A 25,390-nucleotide genomic window follows, 5' to 3' on the forward strand; every position below is an offset into this window, starting at 1 on the left:
TGAGTTGAGATGGACGTTGAAATCATCAAGGATGAGAAGTCGCTCGGTGCAGAGGCTGAGGGAGGAAATCAGTGAAGATATCTCAGTGAGAAACTTTGTGTGGGACTTGGGTGGGCGGTAGAGAATGAGGATTTTAAAGGAGAGGCAATTAAATGCAGATCGTACACACTACGATCCCGTTATTACAATTGAAGTCACAATCCAAATCTTCTAATACATTCTGTACAATACAAGGTGGGGTGGCCTTCCACGGTGCCTTTCCCCGTAGAGCTTTTGCGTAGGTCGCACCTCGCCTCAGTGCGTCCCGCAGCACGTACTCCTGGATCTTGGAATGTGCCACTCGGCAACACTCAATCCTGGACAGCTCCTTCAGCTGGAAGACCAGCAGGTCTCGGGTGGACCAAAGGGCCTTCTTCACCGACATGATGGTCTTCCAGCAGCAGTTGATATCTGCCTCTGTGTGCGTCCCGGGGATCAGCCCGTAGAGCACAGCGTCCTGTGTTATCGGACTGTTTGGGATGAACCGGGACATAGAGAACAGAGAAACATAGAAAATAGGAGCAAGAGTAGGCCATTCAAAATGATCATGGCTGATCGTCTAACTCAGTACCCTGTTCCCGCTTTTTCCCCATCTCCCTTGATCCCTTTAGCATGAAGAAATATATCTATCTCCTTCTTGAATACATCCAATGACTTGGCCTCCACTGCCTTCTGTGGCAGAGAATTCCACAGGTTCACCACACTCTGAGTGAAGAAATTTCTCCTCCTCTCGGTTCTAAATGGCATACCCCGTATCCTGAGACTGTGACCCCTGGTTCTGGACTCCCCAGCCATCGGGAACATCCTCCCTGCACCTAATATTTGGTCCCCAGAGAGGGGACGTATCAGATATTAAACTGATAAGAACAGAAACTACACTTGATCTGAGCCAAAAGGCCGAGAAGCGATAACCGGTAAACTCCCGCTCCTGCTCCATTCTTCCTCGGACTCTCTCTACTTCTTCAAAATGGTGTTGGGTGACTGAGCTTAGGTGTGAAGAGTGGCCGGCAGACTTTGAGCAAGAGAACATTTTTTGCCAGGACATCTAACCAAGATGAAAAGCCATCTCCGTAACACCCCCCTTCCCTTTGGCTGAGGTAACACGATCACAGCTTTTGCATTTTCGGGTGCTTAATCAACGGGCGCGCAGGATCTCAATGGAGCGCAGAATCGGTCCTGCAGCTGCCAAGTAAAGTCTGGGGTTTGCTAAGGCTGGTTCCCGGCAATAAGTCGTAGGAGACAGGCAGGGTGGCATGGGCAATAGACTGCAGCAGGCGTGGCGGGCAGGGCGGGGTGCATGTGCCCAACACCACCAACCCCCATCCACCCACCCACCCATCCTTTTCCAATGGAGGCGGCCGTGCCTGCAGTCGCACGGAAATCCAACAGGGGGCAACCTCCAGCTTAGCTGTCGAGCGGGAAACGTGGTGAGGCCTCACCCTGAAATATAGGCCAAGTCCCCATGGACAGATACGGGAAGAAAAACACAATGGTGGCTGCTTACCTTGCTGAGCAGGAGTGAAAGTGGCGTCAGCGGCGTTGGCAACATGGCGCACCGGCCGGGCGAGGAACAACGCGTAGCGAGCATCAACCTACGAAGGAAAGGAGAGCATGGTCAAGCAGCTGTAAAAAGTTTTCCTTCTTTTATAACAATATTGACCACAGTAATAACATATGGTCCAAAAAAGAAACAAAATCTGTTTTTGTTTTTCGAATCTCCCCGAAGGGAGCTGCACCGATCCTGGAAGCACTGCTATACCAGGTCGATGCGCGGAGTGGACGGAGCAAGCTCTCGGTCCATCTCTCTGTTCCAAAAATCAATTTATCATTCGGTCCCGAAGCCGAGAAGCGATAACCTCCTGAATAGACGTTTGCCATTTGATTGACTGTGAAAAGACTGACTGTCAAAGTGGAAATGGCAACTCAAGCCCTCTGCTGGTGACACTGCTGCTACTGTAGGGAGCCATGTGTTCAGCCTCATGTATCTGTTTCCAGGGGATTGATTGCAATGCCCCTGGTGGTCCAGTGGTTAGGATGTTACATTTATAAATTCTTGTTGAGACCCGGGTTCAAATCCCGGTCAGGGGATGATTTTCTGGTGCAGATGAATTGGCACCATCAAGAAAATCTCTCATCCTGAGCGCAATGCTCCACCCAAACCAGTGCCTTTTACTCACCTTAACACTCAGTTGGGAGCACAGTTTAATCTCACAGCTTTCAATGTGGCCATTCACAGTGCACTCTCTCCAAACACACACACTGTCTGCTTGCTTTTTTAAAGTCAGCAACGTGAAGTTATTTTGCCTCTCACTTGTGGCAGTTTAAACGTTGCCAACCGTTAACATTGTGTCTCTCGCACTCTCTGTTTCAGGAAATGTCTGATTTGGAAACAATTAATTCTGGAACTGCAATTTTAAAACTGCAGTAATTTTTCACACAACAACTGGAGTTAAATGCTTCAGGTCAGGAGACCAAGTCTGTGGAAAGTGGCATGTCCCAATACACAGGCTTGCAGCTTCCTGAAAAGTGACCTGAGACTGACGTCTTTCCCTCCAAGGTAAAACTGCAAGAGGGAAAAGGAAGAAAGGGAATGGCACTCATCCAGACCAGGAGAAAACAAACAACACCCCAGTTGCAATATATCAGCATTCTGAGTAATAATCCAGGCTCCAAAAATCTGTTCAGCATTTTTAATATCTGGGCGCACCGTTCCCAGAGACAGTGCAAGAGCAACACAGGAGGCACGTTCAAATGCACCAGCAGCCCAAACAAATAATCCAGCAACTAATCTGTAACTCCTGCATGATCCCTTTAAATACCGCTGGTGGCGGGGGATGTGGGGGGTCTTTCATGCCCTTTAAGTTATGTTCAGCTGTGCGAGGTTGAGACAGTGCTTTGGATGGAGTGTGGAGTTCCAAAATAGAAGCAGTCCCTTTAAATCAGTGTCGGACAAATAAGTTACTGCCCCCGGGGTGCAATCGGAAAAACCGAGGCCAGTACCAATCAGAGGTGTGACGTGATGCTCGAGGAAGGGAACAGGCTTATCCTAGCTGCTAGAAAAGTGAAAACTATCCATACTGTAAAAAAGTCTGTCACAAAACTTTTGACTTGAAATACAAAATAGTGAGCTTACCTGAGCGTGTGTCACAGCCTTTGCCCTCTGACCCCTTTATCTCTCCCAGCTGGTCTCCTTTTTTTTGCCCTTTCAGTGTTACGTCCTGGTTTCTTGTGCTTACTGTAGCTTCCAGACTCCTCCTGGCAATACGCTTAGCCGGCCTCTACTTGTGAGTGCTCTGTGACAGATCAGCGCTCTGTATTCTTTCTGCCATCAGTCGTGGTTTCTAAAGGAGAAACATTTAACTCGTTCAATCATCTCTTGCCTGCGTAAAATCCAGGTAGAACCTAAAATGCTGCTGTTTCATCCGCTCCCAGCACTGTGTGTCTTGTCTTTTCCTCAGTTTGGGTGTGAGTGGGTATTGTTGTCTCCAGCCCTCCTTGCTGACACAGACAGGTTTCAGGTACAGAGATGGGCCAACACCATGACCCCTCCCCCGACTCCAGCCCATTAAACAAAAGCAGACATCAGGCCCATTAACTGAGCAGAAATAAATGGTCAGAGAACTAAATCTGGCTTCACAATGGGCCACAAAAAAATCTTAAGAAGGGGGGCAGACAGATCAGAGCAGGAGGGAGTTTACAAATTATAATTTCTTGGCTTTTGGTTAAGATCAAGTGTAACATTCTTAACAAATTACCATGTGATGTCCCCTATCTGGGGGCCAAATATTAAATTTTGCAACACAGAGATGGAATAAGGACTTGCTCCACCATTGCAGGGGCTGCAGGAAAGTTTCACTCTCCCCCCGCCCTCCTTCAGGGGAAACCTCGAAGTAACAGATCGACTATTGAATTCTTAGACCGAGATGCCTTTGAGTAGCTCACAATTATGGAGTCACTCACACCCTCTCTTCTCTCTCCAGCTCCTTCTTTGCTCGTGATCATTAATTAAGCATTTTTTCAATGTCAATTTATATTTTATTTCATAAAATTTACGGATACACACAGTTCAATGTAAAAAGAGAAATGAAATTTCAAGCAATACAGTTCAAACCAATACAACAATAACAACTTGCATTTATATTGGGCCTTTAATGGAGTGAAACTTCCCAAGGTGCTTCACAGGAGCGATTATCAAACAAAATTTGACACTGGGACACATAAGGAGATATTAGGACAGGTAACTAAAAGCTTGGTCAAAGTGGTAGGTTTTAAGGAGTGTTTTAAAGGAGGCGAGAGAGGTAGAGAGGCAGAGAGGTTTAGGGAGGGAATTCCAGAGCTTAGGGCCGAGGCAACTGAAGGCACGGTCACCAATGATGACATTTGGCCGAACGTCTTGTCGCCAGAACTGACCAACAGGGCCCGGGATGTAGCCTGAATGGCAGTGAGAATGGGAGGGGAGAGATTAAGGGAGGAAATGAGGGCAGTGAACTCAGAGGAGAGAGAGCATGATGAGTTGAGATGGACGTTGAAATCATCAAGGATGAGAAGTCGCTCGGTGCAGAGGCTGAGGGAGGAAATCAGTGAAGATATCTCAGTGAGAAACTTTGTGTGGGACTTGGGTGGGCGGTAGAGAATGAGGATTTTAAAGGAGAGGCAATTAAATGCAGATCGTACACACTACGATCCCGTTATTACAATTGAAGTCACAATCCAAATCTTCTAATACATTCTGTACAATACAAGGTGGGGTGGCCTTCCACGGTGCCTTTCCCCGTAGAGCTTTTGCGTAGGTCGCACCTCGCCTCAGTGCGTCCCGCAGCACGTACTCCTGGATCTTGGAATGTGCCACTCGGCAACACTCAATCCTGGACAGCTCCTTCAGCTGGAAGACCAGCAGGTCTCGGGTGGACCAAAGGGCCTTCTTCACCGACATGATGGTCTTCCAGCAGCAGTTGATATCTGCCTCTGTGTGCGTCCCGGGGATCAGCCCGTAGAGCACAGCGTCCTGTGTTATCGGACTGTTTGGGATGAACCGGGACATAGAGAACAGAGAAACATAGAAAATAGGAGCAAGAGTAGGCCATTCAAAATGATCATGGCTGATCGTCTAACTCAGTACCCTGTTCCCGCTTTTTCCCCATCTCCCTTGATCCCTTTAGCATGAAGAAATATATCTATCTCCTTCTTGAATACATCCAATGACTTGGCCTCCACTGCCTTCTGTGGCAGAGAATTCCACAGGTTCACCACACTCTGAGTGAAGAAATTTCTCCTCCTCTCGGTTCTAAATGGCATACCCCGTATCCTGAGACTGTGACCCCTGGTTCTGGACTCCCCAGCCATCGGGAACATCCTCCCTGCACCTAATATTTGGTCCCCAGAGAGGGGACGTATCAGATATTAAACTGATAAGAACAGAAACTACACTTGATCTGAGCCAAAAGGCCGAGAAGCGATAACCGGTAAACTCCCGCTCCTGCTCCATTCTTCCTCGGACTCTCTCTACTTCTTCAAAATGGTGTTGGGTGACTGAGCTTAGGTGTGAAGAGTGGCCGGCAGACTTTGAGCAAGAGAACATTTTTTGCCAGGACATCTAACCAAGATGAAAAGCCATCTGCGTAACACCCCCCTTCCCTTTGGCTGAGGTAACACGATCACAGCTTTTGCATTTTCGGGTGCTTAATCAACGGGCGCGCAGGATCTCAATGGAGCGCAGAATCGGTCCTGCAGCTGCCAAGTAAAGTCTGGGGTTTGCTAAGGCTGGTTCCCGGCAATAAGTCGTAGGAGACAGGCAGGGTGGCATGGGCAATAGACTGCAGCAGGCGTGGCGGGCAGGGCGGGGTGCATGTGCCCAACACCACCAACCCCCATCCACCCACCCACCCATCCTTTTCCAATGGAGGCGGCCGTGCCTGCAGTCGCACGGAAATCCAACAGGGGGCAACCTCCAGCTTAGCTGTCGAGCGGGAAACGTGGTGAGGCCTCACCCTGAAATATAGGCCAAGTCCCCATGGACAGATACGGGAAGAAAAACACAATGGTGGCTGCTTACCTTGCTGAGCAGGAGTGAAAGTGGCGTCAGCGGCGTTGGCAACATGGCGCACCGGCCGGGCGAGGAACAACGCGTAGCGAGCATCAACCTACGAAGGAAAGGAGAGCATGGTCAAGCAGCTGTAAAAAGTTTTCCTTCTTTTATAACAATATTGACTACAGTAATAACATATGGTCCAAAAAAGAAACAAAATCTGTTTTTGTTTTTCGAATCTCCCCGAAGGGAGCTGCACCGATCCTGGAAGCACTGCTATACCAGGTCGATGCGCGGAGTGGACGGAGCAAGCTCTTGTTCCATCTCCCTGTTCCAAAAATCAATTTAATATTCGGTCCACAGATAGGGGACGTATCAGATATTAAACTGATAAGAACAGAAACTACACTGGATCTGAGCAAAAAGGCCGAGAAGCGATAACTTCCTGAATGGATGTTTCCCATTTCACTGTCTGCGAAAAGTCTCTCAAAGTGGAAATGGCAACTCAAGCCCTCTGCTGGTGCCACTGCTGCTACTGTAGGGAGCCATGTGTTCAGCCTTATGTATATGTTTCCAGGGGATTGATGGTAACTCCCCTGGTGGTCTGGTGGTTAGGATGCAATATTTAAAACTCATTTGTCGTCCTGGGTTTGAACCCAGTCAGGGGATGATTTTCTGGTGCAGATTAATTGGCACCATCACTGACTGTGAAAAGACTGTCAAAGTGGAAATGGCACAGCTTCCAATGTGGCCATTCACAGTGCACTCTCTCCAAACACACACACTGTCGGCTTGCTTTTTTAAAGTCAGCAACATGAGGATATTTCGCCTCTCACTTGTGGCAGTTTAAACATTGCCAACCTTTAACATTGTGTCTCTCTCGCGCTCTCTGTTTCGGGAAATGTCTGACTTGGAAACAATTAATTCTGGAACTGCCAGTTTAAAACTGCAGTAATTTTTCACACAATAACTGGAGTTAAATGTTTCAGGTGAGGAGACCAAGTCAATGGAGCGCGGAATCAGTCCTGCAGCTGCCAAGTAAAGTCTGGGGTTTCCTAAGGCTGGTTCCCGGCAATAAGTCATAGAAGACAGGCAGGGTGGCATGGGAATAGACTGCAGCAGGCGTGGCGGGCAGGGCGGGGTGCATGTGCCCAACACCACCAACCCCCACCCACCCACCCATCCTTTTCCAATAGAGGCGGCCGTTGCACAGAAATCCAACAGGGGGCAACCTCCAGCTTAGCTGTCGAGCAGGAAACGTGGTCAGGCCTCACCCTGAAATATCGGCCAAGTCCCCATGGACAGATACGGGAAGAAAAACACAATGGTGGCTGCTTACCTTGCTGAGCAGGAGTGAAAGTGGCGTCAGCGGCGTTGGCAACATGGCGCACCGGCCGGGTGAGAAACAACGCGTAGCGAGCAACAACCTACGAAGGAAAGGAGAGCATGGTCAAGCAGCTGTAAAAAGTTTTCCGTCTTTTCCAACAATATTGACTACAGTAATAACATATGGTCCAAAAAAGAAACAAAATCTGCTTTTTGTTTTTTGAATCTCCCCGAAGGGAGCTGCACCGATCCTGGAAGCACTGCAATACCAGGTCGATGCGCGGAGTGGACGGAGCAAGCTCTTGTTCCATCTCCCTGTTCCAAAAAGCAATTTAATATTCGGTCCCCAGATAGGGGACGTATCAGACATTAAACTGATAAGAACAGAAACTACACTTGATCTGAGCCAAAAGGCCGAGAAGCGATAACCGGTAAACTCCCGCTCCTGCTCCATTCTTCCTCGGACTCTCTCTCCTTCTTCAAAATGGTGTTGGGTGACTGAGCTTAGGTGTGAAGAGTGGCCGGCAGACTTTGAGCAAGAGAACATTTTTTGCCAGGACATCTAACCAAGATGAAAAGCCATCTGCGTAACACCCCCCTTCCCTTTGGCTGAGGTAACACGATCACAGCTTTTGCATTTTCGGGTGCTTAATCAACGGGCGCGCAGGATCTCAATGGAGCGCAGAATCGGTCCTGCAGCTGCCAAGTAAAGTCTGGGGTTTCCTAAGGCTGGTTCCCGGCAATAAATCGTAGGAGACAGGCAGGGTGGCATGGGCAATAGACTGCAGCAGGCGTGGCGGGCAGGGCGGGGTGCATGTGCCCAACACAACCAACCCCCACCCACCCACCCATCCTTTTCCAATAGAGGCGCCCGTGCCTGCAGTCGCACGGAAATCCAACAGGGGGCAACCTCCAGCTTAGCTGTCGAGCGGGAAACGTGGTCAGGCCTCACCCTGAAATATAGGCCAAGTCCCCATGGACAGATACGGGAAGAAAAACACAATGGTGGCTGCTTACCTTGCTGAGCAGGAGTGAAAGTGGCGTCAGCGGCGTTGGCAACATGGCACACCGGCCGGGCGAGGAACAACGCGTAGCGAGCAACAACCTACGAAGGAAAGGAGAGCATGGTCAAGCAGCTGTAAAAAGTTTTCCTTCTTTTATAACAATATTGACTACAGTAATAACATATGGTCCAAAAAAGAAACAAAATCTGCTTTTTGTTTTTCGAATCTCCCCGAAGGGAGCTGCACCGATCCTGGAAGCACTGCTATACCAGGTCGATGCGCGGAGTGGACGGAGCAAGCTCTCGTTCCATCTCTCTGTTCCAAAAATCAATTTAATATTCGGTCCCCAGATAGGGGACGTATCAGATATTAAACTGATAAGAACAGAAACTACACTGGATCTGAGCAAAAAGGCCGAGAAGCGATAACTTCCTGAATGGATGTTTCCCATTTCACTGTCTGCGAAAAGTCTCTCAAAGTGGAAATGGCAACTCAAGCCCTCTGCTGGTGACACTGCTGCTACTGTAGGGAGCCATGTGTTCAGCCTCATGTATCTGTTTCCAGGGGATTGATGGTAACTCCCCTGGTGGTCTAGTGGTTAGGATGCAATATTTAAAACTCATTTGTCGTCCTGGGTTTGAACCCAGTCAGGGGATGATTTTCTGGTGCAGATTAATTGGCACCGTCAAGAAAATTTCTCATCCTGAGCGCAATGCTCCACCCAAACCAGTGCCTTTTACTCAACTTAACACTCAGTTTGGAGCACAGTTTAATCTCACTGCTTTCAATGTGGCCATTCACAGTGCACTCTCTCCAAACACACACACTGTCTGCTTGCTTTTTTAAAGTCAGCAACGTGAAGTTATTTCGCCTCTCAATTGTGGCAGTTTAAACGTTGCCAACCGTTAACATTGTGTCTCTCGCTCTCTCTGTTTCGGGAAATGTCTGATTTGGAAACAATTAATTCTGGAACTGCCAGTTTAAAACTGCAGTAATTTTTCACACAACAACTGGAGTTAAATGCTGCAGATCAGGAGACCAAGTCTGTGGAAAGTGGCACGTCCCAATACACAGGCTTGCAGCTTCCTGAAAAGTGACCTGAGACTGACGTCTTTCCCTCCAAGGTAAAACTGCAAGAGGGAAAAGGAAGAAAGGGAGTGGCACTCATCCAGACCAGGAGAAAACAAAAAACACCCCAGTTGCAATATATCAGCATTCTGAGTAATAATACAGGCTCCAAAAATCTGTTCAGCATTTTTAATATCTGGGCGCACCGTTCCCAGAGACAGTGCAAGAGCAACACAGGAGGCACGTTCAAATGCACCAGCAGCCCAAACAAATAATCCAGCAACTAATCTGTAACTCCTGCATGATCCCTTTAAATACCGCTGGTGGCGGGGGATGTGGGGGGTCTTTCATGCCCTTTAAGTTATGTTCAGCTGTGCGAGGTTGAGACAGTGCTTTGGATGGAGTGTGGAGTTCCAAAATAGAAGCAGTCCCTTTAAATTAGTGTCGGACAAATAAGTTACTGCCCCCGGGGTGCAATCGGAAAAACCGAGGCCAGTACCAATCAGAGGTGTGACGTGATGCTCGAGGAAGGGAACAGGCTTATCCTAGCTGCTAGAAAAGTGAAAACTATCCATACTGTAAAAAAGTCTGTCACAAAACTTTTGACTTGAAATACAAAATAGTGAGCTTACCTGAGCGTGTGTCACAGCCTTTGCCCTCTGACCCCTTTATCTCTCCCAGCTGGTCTCCTTTTTTTTGCCCTTTCAGTGTTACGTCCTGGTTTCTTGTGCTTACTGTAGCTTCCAGACTCCTCCTGGCAATACGCTTAGCCGGCCTCTACTTGTGAGTGCTCTGTGACAGATCAGCGCTCTGTATTCTTTCTGCCATCAGTCGTGGTTTCTAAAGGAGAAACATTTAACTCGTTCAATCATCTCTTGCCTGCGTAAAATCCAGGTAGAACCTAAAATGCTGCTGTTTCATCCGCTCCCAGCACTGTGTGTCTTGTCTTTTCCTCAGTTTGGGTGTGAGTGGGTATTGTTGTCTCCAGCCCTCCTTGCTGACACAGACAGGTTTCAGGTACAGAGATGGGCCAACACCATGACCCCTCCCCCGACTCCAGCCCATTAAACAAAAGCAGACATCAGGCCCATTAACTGAGCAGAAATAAATGGTCAGAGAACTAAATCTGGCTTCACAATGGGCCACAAAAAAATCTTAAGAAGGGGGGCAGACAGATCAGAGCAGGAGGGAGTTTACAAATTATAATTTCTTGGCTTTTGGTTAAGATCAAGTGTAACATTCTTAACAAATTACCATGTGATGTCCCCTATCTGGGGGCCAAATATTAAATTTTGCAACACAGAGATGGAATAAGGACTTGCTCCACCATTGCAGGGGCTGCAGGAAAGTTTCACTCTCCCCCCGCCCTCCTTCAGGGGAAACCTCGAAGTAACAGATCGACTATTGAATTCTTAGACCGAGATGCCTTTGAGTAGCTCACAATTATGGAGTCACTCACACCCTCTCTTCTCTCTCCAGCTCCTTCTTTGCTCGTGATCATTAATTAAGCATTTTTTCAATGTCAATTTATATTTTATTTCATAAAATTTACGGATACACACAGTTCAATGTAAAAAGAGAAATGAAATTTCAAGCAATACAGTTCAAACCAATACAACAATAACAACTTGCATTTATATTGGGCCTTTAATGGAGTGAAACTTCCCAAGGTGCTTCACAGGAGCGATTATCAAACAAAATTTGACACTGGGACACATAAGGAGATATTAGGACAGGTAACTAAAAGCTTGGTCAAAGTGGTAGGTTTTAAGGAGTGTTTTAAAGGAGGCGAGAGAGGTAGAGAGGCAGAGAGGTTTAGGGAGGGAATTCCAGAGCTTAGGGCCGAGGCAACTGAAGGCACGGTCACCAATGATGACATTTGGCCGAACGTCTTGTCGCCAGAACTGACCAACAGGGCCCGGGATGTAGCCTGAATGGCAGTGAGAATGGGAGGGGAGAGATTAAGGGAGGAAATGAGGGCAGTGAACTCAGAGGAGAGAGAGCATGATGAGTTGAGATGGACGTTGAAATCATCAAGGATGAGAAGTCGCTCGGTGCAGAGGCTGAGGGAGGAAATCAGTGAAGATATCTCAGTGAGAAACTTTGTGTGGGACTTGGGTGGGCGGTAGAGAATGAGGATTTTAAAGGAGAGGCAATTAAATGCAGATCGTACACACTACGATCCCGTTATTACAATTGAAGTCACAATCCAAATCTTCTAATACATTCTGTACAATACAAGGTGGGGTGGCCTTCCACGGTGCCTTTCCCCGTAGAGCTTTTGCGTAGGTCGCACCTCGCCTCAGTGCGTCCCGCAGCACGTACTCCTGGATCTTGGAATGTGCCACTCGGCAACACTCAATCCTGGACAGCTCCTTCAGCTGGAAGACCAGCAGGTCTCGGGTGGACCAAAGGGCCTTCTTCACCGACATGATGGTCTTCCAGCAGCAGTTGATATCTGCCTCTGTGTGCGTCCCGGGGATCAGCCCGTAGAGCACAGCGTCCTGTGTTATCGGACTGTTTGGGATGAACCGGGACATAGAGAACAGAGAAACATAGAAAATAGGAGCAAGAGTAGGCCATTCAAAATGATCATGGCTGATCGTCTAACTCAGTACCCTGTTCCCGCTTTTTCCCCATCTCCCTTGATCCCTTTAGCATGAAGAAATATATCTATCTCCTTCTTGAATACATCCAATGACTTGGCCTCCACTGCCTTCTGTGGCAGAGAATTCCACAGGTTCACCACACTCTGAGTGAAGAAATTTCTCCTCCTCTCGGTTCTAAATGGCATACCCCGTATCCTGAGACTGTGACCCCTGGTTCTGGACTCCCCAGCCATCGGGAACATCCTCCCTGCACCTAATATTTGGTCCCCAGAGAGGGGACGTATCAGATATTAAACTGATAAGAACAGAAACTACACTTGATCTGAGCCAAAAGGCCGAGAAGCGATAACCGGTAAACTCCCGCTCCTGCTCCATTCTTCCTCGGACTCTCTCTACTTCTTCAAAATGGTGTTGGGTGACTGAGCTTAGGTGTGAAGAGTGGCCGGCAGACTTTGAGCAAGAGAACATTTTTTGCCAGGACATCTAACCAAGATGAAAAGCCATCTCCGTAACACCCCCCTTCCCTTTGGCTGAGGTAACACGATCACAGCTTTTGCATTTTCGGGTGCTTAATCAACGGGCGCGCAGGATCTCAATGGAGCGCAGAATCGGTCCTGCAGCTGCCAAGTAAAGTCTGGGGTTTGCTAAGGCTGGTTCCCGGCAATAAGTCGTAGGAGACAGGCAGGGTGGCATGGGCAATAGACTGCAGCAGGCGTGGCGGGCAGGGCGGGGTGCATGTGCCCAACACCACCAACCCCCATCCACCCACCCACCCATCCTTTTCCAATGGAGGCGGCCGTGCCTGCAGTCGCACGGAAATCCAACAGGGGGCAACCTCCAGCTTAGCTGTCGAGCGGGAAACGTGGTGAGGCCTCACCCTGAAATATAGGCCAAGTCCCCATGGACAGATACGGGAAGAAAAACACAATGGTGGCTGCTTACCTTGCTGAGCAGGAGTGAAAGTGGCGTCAGCGGCGTTGGCAACATGGCGCACCGGCCGGGCGAGGAACAACGCGTAGCGAGCATCAACCTACGAAGGAAAGGAGAGCATGGTCAAGCAGCTGTAAAAAGTTTTCCTTCTTTTATAACAATATTGACCACAGTAATAACATATGGTCCAAAAAAGAAACAAAATCTGTTTTTGTTTTTCGAATCTCCCCGAAGGGAGCTGCACCGATCCTGGAAGCACTGCTATACCAGGTCGATGCGCGGAGTGGACGGAGCAAGCTCTCGGTCCATCTCTCTGTTCCAAAAATCAATTTATCATTCGGTCCCGAAGCCGAGAAGCGATAACCTCCTGAATAGACGTTTGCCATTTGATTGACTGTGAAAAGACTGACTGTCAAAGTGGAAATGGCAACTCAAGCCCTCTGCTGGTGACACTGCTGCTACTGTAGGGAGCCATGTGTTCAGCCTCATGTATCTGTTTCCAGGGGATTGATTGCAATGCCCCTGGTGGTCCAGTGGTTAGGATGTTACATTTATAAATTCTTGTTGAGACCCGGGTTCAAATCCCGGTCAGGGGATGATTTTCTGGTGCAGATGAATTGGCACCATCAAGAAAATCTCTCATCCTGAGCGCAATGCTCCACCCAAACCAGTGCCTTTTACTCACCTTAACACTCAGTTGGGAGCACAGTTTAATCTCACAGCTTTCAATGTGGCCATTCACAGTGCACTCTCTCCAAACACACACACTGTCTGCTTGCTTTTTTAAAGTCAGCAACGTGAAGTTATTTTGCCTCTCACTTGTGGCAGTTTAAACGTTGCCAACCGTTAACATTGTGTCTCTCGCACTCTCTGTTTCAGGAAATGTCTGATTTGGAAACAATTAATTCTGGAACTGCAATTTTAAAACTGCAGTAATTTTTCACACAACAACTGGAGTTAAATGCTTCAGGTCAGGAGACCAAGTCTGTGGAAAGTGGCATGTCCCAATACACAGGCTTGCAGCTTCCTGAAAAGTGACCTGAGACTGACGTCTTTCCCTCCAAGGTAAAACTGCAAGAGGGAAAAGGAAGAAAGGGAATGGCACTCATCCAGACCAGGAGAAAACAAACAACACCCCAGTTGCAATATATCAGCATTCTGAGTAATAATCCAGGCTCCAAAAATCTGTTCAGCATTTTTAATATCTGGGCGCACCGTTCCCAGAGACAGTGCAAGAGCAACACAGGAGGCACGTTCAAATGCACCAGCAGCCCAAACAAATAATCCAGCAACTAATCTGTAACTCCTGCATGATCCCTTTAAATACCGCTGGTGGCGGGGGATGTGGGGGGTCTTTCATGCCCTTTAAGTTATGTTCAGCTGTGCGAGGTTGAGACAGTGCTTTGGATGGAGTGTGGAGTTCCAAAATAGAAGCAGTCCCTTTAAATCAGTGTCGGACAAATAAGTTACTGCCCCCGGGGTGCAATCGGAAAAACCGAGGCCAGTACCAATCAGAGGTGTGACGTGATGCTCGAGGAAGGGAACAGGCTTATCCTAGCTGCTAGAAAAGTGAAAACTATCCATACTGTAAAAAAGTCTGTCACAAAACTTTTGACTTGAAATACAAAATAGTGAGCTTACCTGAGCGTGTGTCACAGCCTTTGCCCTCTGACCCCTTTATCTCTCCCAGCTGGTCTCCTTTTTTTTGCCCTTTCAGTGTTACGTCCTGGTTTCTTGTGCTTACTGTAGCTTCCAGACTCCTCCTGGCAATACGCTTAGCCGGCCTCTACTTGTGAGTGCTCTGTGACAGATCAGCGCTCTGTATTCTTTCTGCCATCAGTCGTGGTTTCTAAAGGAGAAACATTTAACTCGTTCAATCATCTCTTGCCTGCGTAAAATCCAGGTAGAACCTAAAATGCTGCTGTTTCATCCGCTCCCAGCACTGTGTGTCTTGTCTTTTCCTCAGTTTGGGTGTGAGTGGGTATTGTTGTCTCCAGCCCTCCTTGCTGACACAGACAGGTTTCAGGTACAGAGATGGGCCAACACCATGACCCCTCCCCCGACTCCAGCCCATTAAACAAAAGCAGACATCAGGCCCATTAACTGAGCAGAAATAAATGGTCAGAGAACTAAATCTGGCTTCACAATGGGCCACAAAAAAATCTTAAGAAGGGGGGCAGACAGATCAGAGCAGGAGGGAGTTTACAAATTATAATTTCTTGGCTTTTGGTTAAGATCAAGTGTAACATTCTTAACAAATTACCATGTGATGTCCCCTATCTGGGGGCCAAATATTAAATTTTGCAACACAGAGATGGAATAAGGACTTGCTCCACCATTGCAGGGGCTGCAGGAAAGTTTCACTCTCCCCCCGCCCTCCTTCAGGGGAAACCTCGAAGTAACAGATCGACTATTGAATTCTTAGACCGAGATGCCTTTGAGTAGCTCACAATTATGGAGTCACTCACACCCTCTCTTCTCTCTCCAGCTCCTTCTTTGCTCGTGATCATTAATTAAGCATTTTTTCAATGTCAATTTATATTTTATTTCATAAAATTTACGGATACACACAGTTCAATGTAAAAAGAGAAATGAAATTTCAAGCAATACAGTTCAAACCAATACAACAATAACAACTTGCATTTATATTGGGCCTTTAATGGAGTGAAACTTCCCAAGGTGCTTCACAGGAGCGATTATCAAACAAAATTTGACACTGGGACACATAAGGAGATATTAGGACAGGTAACTAAAAGCTTGGTCAAAGTGGTAGGTTTTAAGGAGTGTTTTAAAGGAGGCGAGAGAGGTAGAGAGGCAGAGAGGTTTAGGGAGGGAATTCCAGAGCTTAGGGCCGAGGCAACTGAAGGCACGGTCACCAATGATGACATTTGGCCGAACGTCTTGTCGCCAGAACTGACCAACAGGGCCCGGGATGTAGCCTGAATGGCAGTGAGAATGGGAGGGGAGAGATTAAGGGAGGAAATGAGGGCAGTGAACTCAGAGGAGAGAGAGCATGATGAGTTGAGATGGACGTTGAAATCATCAAGGATGAGAAGTCGCTCGGTGCAGAGGCTGAGGGAGGAAATCAGTGAAGATATCTCAGTGAGAAACTTTGTGTGGGACTTGGGTGGGCGGTAGAGAATGAGGATTTTAAAGGAGAGGCAATTAAATGCAGATCGTACACACTACGATCCCGTTATTACAATTGAAGTCACAATCCAAATCTTCTAATACATTCTGTACAATACAAGGTGGGGTGGCCTTCCACGGTGCCTTTCCCCGTAGAGCTTTTGCGTAGGTCGCACCTCGCCTCAGTGCGTCCCGCAGCACGTACTCCTGGATCTTGGAATGTGCCACTCGGCAACACTCAATCCTGGACAGCTCCTTCAGCTGGAAGACCAGCAGGTCTCGGGTGGACCAAAGGGCCTTCTTCACCGACATGATGGTCTTCCAGCAGCAGTTGATATCTGCCTCTGTGTGCGTCCCGGGGATCAGCCCGTAGAGCACAGCGTCCTGTGTTATCGGACTGTTTGGGATGAACCGGGACATAGAGAACAGAGAAACATAGAAAATAGGAGCAAGAGTAGGCCATTCAAAATGATCATGGCTGATCGTCTAACTCAGTACCCTGTTCCCGCTTTTTCCCCATCTCCCTTGATCCCTTTAGCATGAAGAAATATATCTATCTCCTTCTTGAATACATCCAATGACTTGGCCTCCACTGCCTTCTGTGGCAGAGAATTCCACAGGTTCACCACACTCTGAGTGAAGAAATTTCTCCTCCTCTCGGTTCTAAATGGCATACCCCGTATCCTGAGACTGTGACCCCTGGTTCTGGACTCCCCAGCCATCGGGAACATCCTCCCTGCACCTAATATTTGGTCCCCAGAGAGGGGACGTATCAGATATTAAACTGATAAGAACAGAAACTACACTTGATCTGAGCCAAAAGGCCGAGAAGCGATAACCGGTAAACTCCCGCTCCTGCTCCATTCTTCCTCGGCCTCTCTCTACTTCTTCAAAATGGTGTTGGGTGACTGAGCTTAGGTGTGAAGAGTGGCCGGCAGACTTTGAGCAAGAGAACATTTTTTGCCAGGACATCTAACCAAGATGAAAAGCCATCTCCGTAACACCCCCCTTCCCTTTGGCTGAGGTAACACGATCACAGCTTTTGCATTTTCGGGTGCTTAATCAACGGGCGCGCAGGATCTCAATGGAGCGCAGAATCGGTCCTGCAGCTGCCAAGTAAAGTCTGGGGTTTGCTAAGGCTGGTTCCCGGCAATAAGTCGTAGGAGACAGGCAGGGTGGCATGGGCAATAGACTGCAGCAGGCGTGGCGGGCAGGGCGGGGTGCATGTGCCCAACACCACCAACCCCCATCCACCCACCCACCCATCCTTTTCCAATGGAGGCGGCCGTGCCTGCAGTCGCACGGAAATCCAACAGGGGGCAACCTCCAGCTTAGCTGTCGAGCGGGAAACGTGGTGAGGCCTCACCCTGAAATATAGGCCAAGTCCCCATGGACAGATACGGGAAGAAAAACACAATGGTGGCTGCTTACCTTGCTGAGCAGGAGTGAAAGTGGCGTCAGCGGCGTTGGCAACATGGCGCACCGGCCGGGCGAGGAACAACGCGTAGCGAGCATCAACCTACGAAGGAAAGGAGAGCATGGTCAAGCAGCTGTAAAAAGTTTTCCTTCTTTTATAACAATATTGACCACAGTAATAACATATGGTCCAAAAAAGAAACAAAATCTGTTTTTGTTTTTCGAATCTCCCCGAAGGGAGCTGCACCGATCCTGGAAGCACTGCTATACCAGGTCGATGCGCGGAGTGGACGGAGCAAGCTCTCGGTCCATCTCTCTGTTCCAAAAATCAATTTATCATTCGGTCCCGAAGCCGAGAAGCGATAACCTCCTGAATAGACGTTTGCCATTTGATTGACTGTGAAAAGACTGACTGTCAAAGTGGAAATGGCAACTCAAGCCCTCTGCTGGTGACACTGCTGCTACTGTAGGGAGCCATGTGTTCAGCCTCATGTATCTGTTTCCAGGGGATTGATTGCAATGCCCCTGGTGGTCCAGTGGTTAGGATGTTACATTTATAAATTCTTGTTGAGACCCGGGTTCAAATCCCGGTCAGGGGATGATTTTCTGGTGCAGATGAATTGGCACCATCAAGAAAATCTCTCATCCTGAGCGCAATGCTCCACCCAAACCAGTGCCTTTTACTCACCTTAACACTCAGTTGGGAGCACAGTTTAATCTCACAGCTTTCAATGTGGCCATTCACAGTGCACTCTCTCCAAACACACACACTGTCTGCTTGCTTTTTTAAAGTCAGCAACGTGAAGTTATTTTGCCTCTCACTTGTGGCAGTTTAAACGTTGCCAACCGTTAACATTGTGTCTCTCGCACTCTCTGTTTCAGGAAATGTCTGATTTGGAAACAATTAATTCTGGAACTGCAATTTTAAAACTGCAGTAATTTTTCACACAACAACTGGAGTTAAATGCTTCAGGTCAGGAGACCAAGTCTGTGGAAAGTGGCATGTCCCAATACACAGGCTTGCAGCTTCCTGAAAAGTGACCTGAGACTGACGTCTTTCCCTCCAAGGTAAAACTGCAAGAGGGAAAAGGAAGAAAGGGAATGGCACTCATCCAGACCAGGAGAAAACAAACAACACCCCAGTTGCAATATATCAGCATTCTGAGTAATAATCCAGGCTCCAAAAATCTGTTCAGCATTTTTAATATCTGGGCGCACCGTTCCCAGAGACAGTGCAAGAGCAACACAGGAGGCACGTTCAAATGCACCAGCAGCCCAAACAAATAATCCAGCAACTAATCTGTAACTCCTGCATGATCCCTTTAAATACCGCTGGTGGCGGGGGATGTGGGGGGTCTTTCATGCCCTTTAAGTTATGTTCAGCTGTGCGAGGTTGAGACAGTGCTTTGGATGGAGTGTGGAGTTCCAAAATAGAAGCAGTCCCTTTAAATCAGTGTCGGACAAATAAGTTACTGCCCCCGGGGTGCAATCGGAAAAACCGAGGCCAGTACCAATCAGAGGTGTGACGTGATGCTCGAGGAAGGGAACAGGCTTATCCTAGCTGCTAGAAAAGTGAAAACTATCCATACTGTAAAAAAGTCTGTCACAAAACTTTTGACTTGAAATACAAAATAGTGAGCTTACCTGAGCGTGTGTCACAGCCTTTGCCCTCTGACCCCTTTATCTCTCCCAGCTGGTCTCCTTTTTTTTGCCCTTTCAGTGTTACGTCCTGGTTTCTTGTGCTTACTGTAGCTTCCAGACTCCTCCTGGCAATACGCTTAGCCGGCCTCTACTTGTGAGTGCTCTGTGACAGATCAGCGCTCTGTATTCTTTCTGCCATCAGTCGTGGTTTCTAAAGGAGAAACATTTAACTCGTTCAATCATCTCTTGCCTGCGTAAAATCCAGGTAGAACCTAAAATGCTGCTGTTTCATCCGCTCCCAGCACTGTGTGTCTTGTCTTTTCCTCAGTTTGGGTGTGAGTGGGTATTGTTGTCTCCAGCCCTCCTTGCTGACACAGACAGGTTTCAGGTACAGAGATGGGCCAACACCATGACCCCTCCCCCGACTCCAGCCCATTAAACAAAAGCAGACATCAGGCCCATTAACTGAGCAGAAATAAATGGTCAGAGAACTAAATCTGGCTTCACAATGGGCCACAAAAAAATCTTAAGAAGGGGGGCAGACAGATCAGAGCAGGAGGGAGTTTACAAATTATAATTTCTTGGCTTTTGGTTAAGATCAAGTGTAACATTCTTAACAAATTACCATGTGATGTCCCCTATCTGGGGGCCAAATATTAAATTTTGCAACACAGAGATGGAATAAGGACTTGCTCCACCATTGCAGGGGCTGCAGGAAAGTTTCACTCTCCCCCCGCCCTCCTTCAGGGGAAACCTCGAAGTAACAGATCGACTATTGAATTCTTAGACCGAGATGCCTTTGAGTAGCTCACAATTATGGAGTCACTCACACCCTCTCTTCTCTCTCCAGCTCCTTCTTTGCTCGTGATCATTAATTAAGCATTTTTTCAATGTCAATTTATATTTTATTTCATAAAATTTACGGATACACACAGTTCAATGTAAAAAGAGAAATGAAATTTCAAGCAATACAGTTCAAACCAATACAACAATAACAACTTGCATTTATATTGGGCCTTTAATGGAGTGAAACTTCCCAAGGTGCTTCACAGGAGCGATTATCAAACAAAATTTGACACTGGGACACATAAGGAGATATTAGGACAGGTAACTAAAAGCTTGGTCAAAGTGGTAGGTTTTAAGGAGTGTTTTAAAGGAGGCGAGAGAGGTAGAGAGGCAGAGAGGTTTAGGGAGGGAATTCCAGAGCTTAGGGCCGAGGCAACTGAAGGCACGGTCACCAATGATGACATTTGGCCGAACGTCTTGTCGCCAGAACTGACCAACAGGGCCCGGGATGTAGCCTGAATGGCAGTGAGAATGGGAGGGGAGAGATTAAGGGAGGAAATGAGGGCAGTGAACTCAGAGGAGAGAGAGCATGATGAGTTGAGATGGACGTTGAAATCATCAAGGATGAGAAGTCGCTCGGTGCAGAGGCTGAGGGAGGAAATCAGTGAAGATATCTCAGTGAGAAACTTTGTGTGGGACTTGGGTGGGCGGTAGAGAATGAGGATTTTAAAGGAGAGGCAATTAAATGCAGATCGTACACACTACGATCCCGTTATTACAATTGAAGTCACAATCCAAATCTTCTAATACATTCTGTACAATACAAGGTGGGGTGGCCTTCCACGGTGCCTTTCCCCGTAGAGCTTTTGCGTAGGTCGCACCTCGCCTCAGTGCGTCCCGCAGCACGTACTCCTGGATCTTGGAATGTGCCACTCGGCAACACTCAATCCTGGACAGCTCCTTCAGCTGGAAGACCAGCAGGTCTCGGGTGGACCAAAGGGCCTTCTTCACCGACATGATGGTCTTCCAGCAGCAGTTGATATCTGCCTCTGTGTGCGTCCCGGGGATCAGCCCGTAGAGCACAGCGTCCTGTGTTATCGGACTGTTTGGGATGAACCGGGACATAGAGAACAGAGAAACATAGAAAATAGGAGCAAGAGTAGGCCATTCAAAATGATCATGGCTGATCGTCTAACTCAGTACCCTGTTCCCGCTTTTTCCCCATCTCCCTTGATCCCTTTAGCATGAAGAAATATATCTATCTCCTTCTTGAATACATCCAATGACTTGGCCTCCACTGCCTTCTGTGGCAGAGAATTCCACAGGTTCACCACACTCTGAGTGAAGAAATTTCTCCTCCTCTCGGTTCTAAATGGCATACCCCGTATCCTGAGACTGTGACCTCTGGTTCTGGACTCCCCAGCCATCGGGAACATCCTCCCTGCACCTAATATTTGGTCCCCAGAGAGGGGACGTATCAGATATTAAACTGATAAGAACAGAAACTACACTTGATCTGAGCCAAAAGGCCGAGAAGCGATAACCGGTAAACTCCCGCTCCTGCTCCATTCTTCCTCGGACTCTCTCTACTTCTTCAAAATGGTGTTGGGTGACTGAGCTTAGGTGTGAAGAGTGGCCGGCAGACTTTGAGCAAGAGAACATTTTTTGCCAGGACATCTAACCAAGATGAAAAGCCATCTGCGTAACACCCCCCTTCCCTTTGGCTGAGGTAACACGATCACAGCTTTTGCATTTTCGGGTGCTTAATCAACGGGCGCGCAGGATCTCAATGGAGCGCAGAATCGGTCCTGCAGCTGCCAAGTAAAGTCTGGGGTTTGCTAAGGCTGGTTCCCGGCAATAAGTCGTAGGAGACAGGCAGGGTGGCATGGGCAATAGACTGCAGCAGGCGTGGCGGGCAGGGCGGGGTGCATGTGCCCAACACCACCAACCCCCATCCACCCACCCACCCATCCTTTTCCAATGGAGGCGGCCGTGCCTGCAGTCGCACGGAAATCCAACAGGGGGCAACCTCCAGCTTAGCTGTCGAGCGGGAAACGTGGTGAGGCCTCACCCTGAAATATAGGCCAAGTCCCCATGGACAGATACGGGAAGAAAAACACAATGGTGGCTGCTTACCTTGCTGAGCAGGAGTGAAAGTGGCGTCAGCGGCGTTGGCAACATGGCGCACCGGCCGGGCGAGGAACAACGCGTAGCGAGCATCAACCTACGAAGGAAAGGAGAGCATGGTCAAGCAGCTGTAAAAAGTTTTCCTTCTTTTATAACAATATTGACTACAGTAATAACATATGGTCCAAAAAAGAAACAAAATCTGTTTTTGTTTTTCGAATCTCCCCGAAGGGAGCTGCACCGATCCTGGAAGCACTGCTCTACCAGGTCGATGCGCGGAGTGGACGGAGCAAGCTCTTGTTCCATCTCCCTGTTCCAAAAATCAATTTAATATTCGGTCCACAGATAGGGGACGTATCAGATATTAAACTGATAAGAACAGAAACTACACTGGATCTGAGCAAAAAGGCCGAGAAGCGATAACTTCCTGAATGGATGTTTCCCATTTCACTGTCTGCGAAAAGTCTCTCAAAGTGGAAATGGCAACTCAAGCCCTCTGCTGGTGCCACTGCTGCTACTGTAGGGAGCCATGTGTTCAGCCTTATGTATATGTTTCCAGGGGATTGATGGTAACTCCCCTGGTGGTCTGGTGGTTAGGATGCAATATTTAAAACTCATTTGTCGTCCTGGGTTTGAACCCAGTCAGGGGATGATTTTCTGGTGCAGATTAATTGGCACCATCACTGACTGTGAAAAGACTGTCAAAGTGGAAATGGCACAGCTTCCAATGTGGCCATTCACAGTGCACTCTCTCCAAACACACACACTGTCGGCTTGCTTTTTTAAAGTCAGCAACGTGAGGATATTTCGCCTCTCACTTGTGGCAGTTTAAACATTGCCAACCTTTAACATTGTGTCTCTCTCGCGCTCTCTGTTTCGGGAAATGTCTGACTTGGAAACAATTAATTCTGGAACTGCCAGTTTAAAACTGCAGTAATTTTTCACACAATAACTGGAGTTAAATGTTTCAGGTGAGGAGACCAAGTCAATGGAGCGCGGAATCAGTCCTGCAGCTGCCAAGTAAAGTCTGGGGTTTCCTAAGGCTGGTTCCCGGCAATAAGTCATAGAAGACAGGCAGGGTGGCATGGGAATAGACTGCAGCAGGCGTGGCGGGCAGGGCGGGGTGCATGTGCCCAACACCACCAACCCCCACCCACCCACCCATCCTTTTCCAATAGAGGCGGCCGTTGCACAGAAATCCAACAGGGGGCAACCTCCAGCTTAGCTGTCGAGCAGGAAACGTGGTCAGGCCTCACCCTGAAATATCGGCCAAGTCCCCATGGACAGATACGGGAAGAAAAACACAATGGTGGCTGCTTACCTTGCTGAGCAGGAGTGAAAGTGGCGTCAGCGGCGTTGGCAACATGGCGCACCGGCCGGGTGAGAAACAACGCGTAGCGAGCAACAACCTACGAAGGAAAGGAGAGCATGGTCAAGCAGCTGTAAAAAGTTTTCCGTCTTTTCCAACAATATTGACTACAGTAATAACATATGGTCCAAAAAAGAAACAAAATCTGCTTTTTGTTTTTTGAATCTCCCCGAAGGGAGCTGCACCGATCCTGGAAGCACTGCAATACCAGGTCGATGCGCGGAGTGGACGGAGCAAGCTCTTGTTCCATCTCCCTGTTCCAAAAAGCAATTTAATATTCGGTCCCCAGATAGGGGACGTATCAGACATTAAACTGATAAGAACAGAAACTACACTTGATCTGAGCCAAAAGGCCGAGAAGCGATAACCGGTAAACTCCCGCTCCTGCTCCATTCTTCCTCGGACTCTCTCTCCTTCTTCAAAATGGTGTTGGGTGACTGAGCTTAGGTGTGAAGAGTGGCCGGCAGACTTTGAGCAAGAGAACATTTTTTGCCAGGACATCTAACCAAGATGAAAAGCCATCTGCGTAACACCCCCCTTCCCTTTGGCTGAGGTAACACGATCACAGCTTTTGCATTTTCGGGTGCTTAATCAACGGGCGCGCAGGATCTCAATGGAGCGCAGAATCGGTCCTGCAGCTGCCAAGTAAAGTCTGGGGTTTCCTAAGGCTGGTTCCCGGCAATAAATCGTAGGAGACAGGCAGGGTGGCATGGGCAATAGACTGCAGCAGGCGTGGCGGGCAGGGCGGGGTGCATGTGCCCAACACAACCAACCCCCACCCACCCACCCATCCTTTTCCAATAGAGGCGCCCGTGCCTGCAGTCGCACGGAAATCCAACAGGGGGCAACCTCCAGCTTAGCTGTCGAGCGGGAAACGTGGTGAGGCCTCACCCTGAAATATAGGCCAAGTCCCCATGGACAGATACGGGAAGAAAAACACAATGGTGGCTGCTTACCTTGCTGAGCAGGAGTGAAAGTGGCGTCAGCGGCGTTGGCAACATGGCACACCGGCCGGGCGAGGAACAACGCGTAGCGAGCAACAACCTACGAAGGAAAGGAGAGCATGGTCAAGCAGCTGTAAAAAGTTTTCCTTCTTTTATAACAATATTGACTACAGTAATAACATATGGTCCAAAAAAGAAACAAAATCTGCTTTTTGTTTTTCGAATCTCCCCGAAGGGAGCTGCACCGATCCTGGAAGCACTGCTATACCAGGTCGATGCGCGGAGTGGACGGAGCAAGCTCTCGTTCCATCTCTCTGTTCCAAAAATCAATTTAATATTCGGTCCCCAGATAGGGGACGTATCAGATATTAAACTGATAAGAACAGAAACTACACTGGATCTGAGCAAAAAGGCCGAGAAGCGATAACTTCCTGAATGGATGTTTCCCATTTCACTGTCTGCGAAAAGTCTCTCAAAGTGGAAATGGCAACTCAAGCCCTCTGCTGGTGACACTGCTGCTACTGTAGGGAGCCATGTGTTCAGCCTCATGTATCTGTTTCCAGGGGATTGATGGTAACTCCCCTGGTGGTCTAGTGGTTAGGATGCAATATTTAAAACTCATTTGTCGTCCTGGGTTTGAACCCAGTCAGGGGATGATTTTCTGGTGCAGATTAATTGGCACCGTCAAGAAAATCTCTCATCCTGAGCGCAATGCTCCACCCAAACCAGTGCCTTTTACTCACCTTAACACTCAGTTTGGAGCACAGTTTAATCTCACTGCTTTCAATGTGGCCATTCACAGTGCACTCTCTCCAAACACACACACTGTCTGCTTGCTTTTTTAAAGTCAGCAACGTGAAGTTATTTCGCCTCTCAATTGTGGCAGTTTAAACGTTGCCAACCGTTAACATTGTGTCTCTCGCTCTCTCTGTTTCGGGAAATGTCTGATTTGGAAACAATTAATTCTGGAACTGCCA

General features: G+C 48.2%; 9 non-coding genes and 12 pseudogenes across 9 annotated transcripts; 7 read left to right on the forward strand and 14 right to left on the reverse strand.

The window, feature by feature from the left end:
* Window positions 1-836: 836 nt before the first annotated feature.
* LOC137328925 (U2 spliceosomal RNA) lies at window positions 837-948 on the reverse strand (annotated as a pseudogene).
* Window positions 949-1,764: 816 nt separating this feature from the next.
* On the reverse strand, window positions 1,765-1,892 carry LOC137330552 (U2 spliceosomal RNA; annotated as a pseudogene).
* A 158-nt stretch (window positions 1,893-2,050) lies between these two features.
* Window positions 2,051-2,127, forward strand: trnai-uau (transfer RNA isoleucine (anticodon UAU)). The gene is given in 2 exon segments: window positions 2,051-2,087; window positions 2,093-2,127. It is a non-coding gene; the product is annotated as a tRNA-Ile (tRNA).
* A 1,615-nt stretch (window positions 2,128-3,742) lies between these two features.
* On the forward strand, window positions 3,743-3,915 carry LOC137330572 (U2 spliceosomal RNA; annotated as a pseudogene).
* A 1,469-nt stretch (window positions 3,916-5,384) lies between these two features.
* On the reverse strand, window positions 5,385-5,496 carry LOC137328926 (U2 spliceosomal RNA; annotated as a pseudogene).
* Window positions 5,497-6,312: 816 nt separating this feature from the next.
* On the reverse strand, window positions 6,313-6,503 carry LOC137328229 (U2 spliceosomal RNA). The gene has a single exon (XR_010964712.1). It is a non-coding gene; the product is annotated as a U2 spliceosomal RNA (small nuclear RNA).
* A 1,122-nt stretch (window positions 6,504-7,625) lies between these two features.
* On the reverse strand, window positions 7,626-7,816 carry LOC137330895 (U2 spliceosomal RNA). The gene has a single exon (XR_010965315.1). It is a non-coding gene; the product is annotated as a U2 spliceosomal RNA (small nuclear RNA).
* An 813-nt stretch (window positions 7,817-8,629) lies between these two features.
* On the reverse strand, window positions 8,630-8,820 carry LOC137328251 (U2 spliceosomal RNA). The gene has a single exon (XR_010964733.1). It is a non-coding gene; the product is annotated as a U2 spliceosomal RNA (small nuclear RNA).
* Window positions 8,821-10,664: 1,844 nt separating this feature from the next.
* LOC137330573 (U2 spliceosomal RNA) lies at window positions 10,665-10,837 on the forward strand (annotated as a pseudogene).
* Window positions 10,838-12,306: 1,469 nt separating this feature from the next.
* LOC137328927 (U2 spliceosomal RNA) lies at window positions 12,307-12,418 on the reverse strand (annotated as a pseudogene).
* An 816-nt stretch (window positions 12,419-13,234) lies between these two features.
* LOC137330553 (U2 spliceosomal RNA) lies at window positions 13,235-13,362 on the reverse strand (annotated as a pseudogene).
* Window positions 13,363-13,520: 158 nt separating this feature from the next.
* On the forward strand, window positions 13,521-13,597 carry trnai-uau (transfer RNA isoleucine (anticodon UAU)). Its single transcript is given in 2 exon segments — window positions 13,521-13,557; window positions 13,563-13,597. It is a non-coding gene; the product is annotated as a tRNA-Ile (tRNA).
* A 1,615-nt stretch (window positions 13,598-15,212) lies between these two features.
* Window positions 15,213-15,385, forward strand: LOC137330574 (U2 spliceosomal RNA; annotated as a pseudogene).
* Window positions 15,386-16,854: 1,469 nt separating this feature from the next.
* LOC137328928 (U2 spliceosomal RNA) lies at window positions 16,855-16,966 on the reverse strand (annotated as a pseudogene).
* Window positions 16,967-17,782: 816 nt separating this feature from the next.
* LOC137330555 (U2 spliceosomal RNA) lies at window positions 17,783-17,910 on the reverse strand (annotated as a pseudogene).
* A 158-nt stretch (window positions 17,911-18,068) lies between these two features.
* Window positions 18,069-18,145, forward strand: trnai-uau (transfer RNA isoleucine (anticodon UAU)). The gene is given in 2 exon segments: window positions 18,069-18,105; window positions 18,111-18,145. It is a non-coding gene; the product is annotated as a tRNA-Ile (tRNA).
* A 1,615-nt stretch (window positions 18,146-19,760) lies between these two features.
* Window positions 19,761-19,933, forward strand: LOC137330575 (U2 spliceosomal RNA; annotated as a pseudogene).
* A 1,469-nt stretch (window positions 19,934-21,402) lies between these two features.
* LOC137328913 (U2 spliceosomal RNA) lies at window positions 21,403-21,514 on the reverse strand (annotated as a pseudogene).
* An 816-nt stretch (window positions 21,515-22,330) lies between these two features.
* LOC137328275 (U2 spliceosomal RNA) lies at window positions 22,331-22,521 on the reverse strand. The gene has a single exon (XR_010964757.1). It is a non-coding gene; the product is annotated as a U2 spliceosomal RNA (small nuclear RNA).
* Window positions 22,522-23,643: 1,122 nt separating this feature from the next.
* LOC137330896 (U2 spliceosomal RNA) lies at window positions 23,644-23,834 on the reverse strand. Its single transcript, XR_010965316.1, has one exon. It is a non-coding gene; the product is annotated as a U2 spliceosomal RNA (small nuclear RNA).
* An 813-nt stretch (window positions 23,835-24,647) lies between these two features.
* LOC137328252 (U2 spliceosomal RNA) lies at window positions 24,648-24,838 on the reverse strand. Its single transcript, XR_010964734.1, has one exon. It is a non-coding gene; the product is annotated as a U2 spliceosomal RNA (small nuclear RNA).
* Window positions 24,839-25,390: the final 552 nt, after the last annotated feature.

Source organism: Heptranchias perlo, chromosome 12 (assembly GCF_035084215.1).
Source record: "Heptranchias perlo isolate sHepPer1 chromosome 12, sHepPer1.hap1, whole genome shotgun sequence".
NCBI classification, from domain to species: domain Eukaryota; kingdom Metazoa; phylum Chordata; class Chondrichthyes; order Hexanchiformes; family Hexanchidae; genus Heptranchias; species Heptranchias perlo.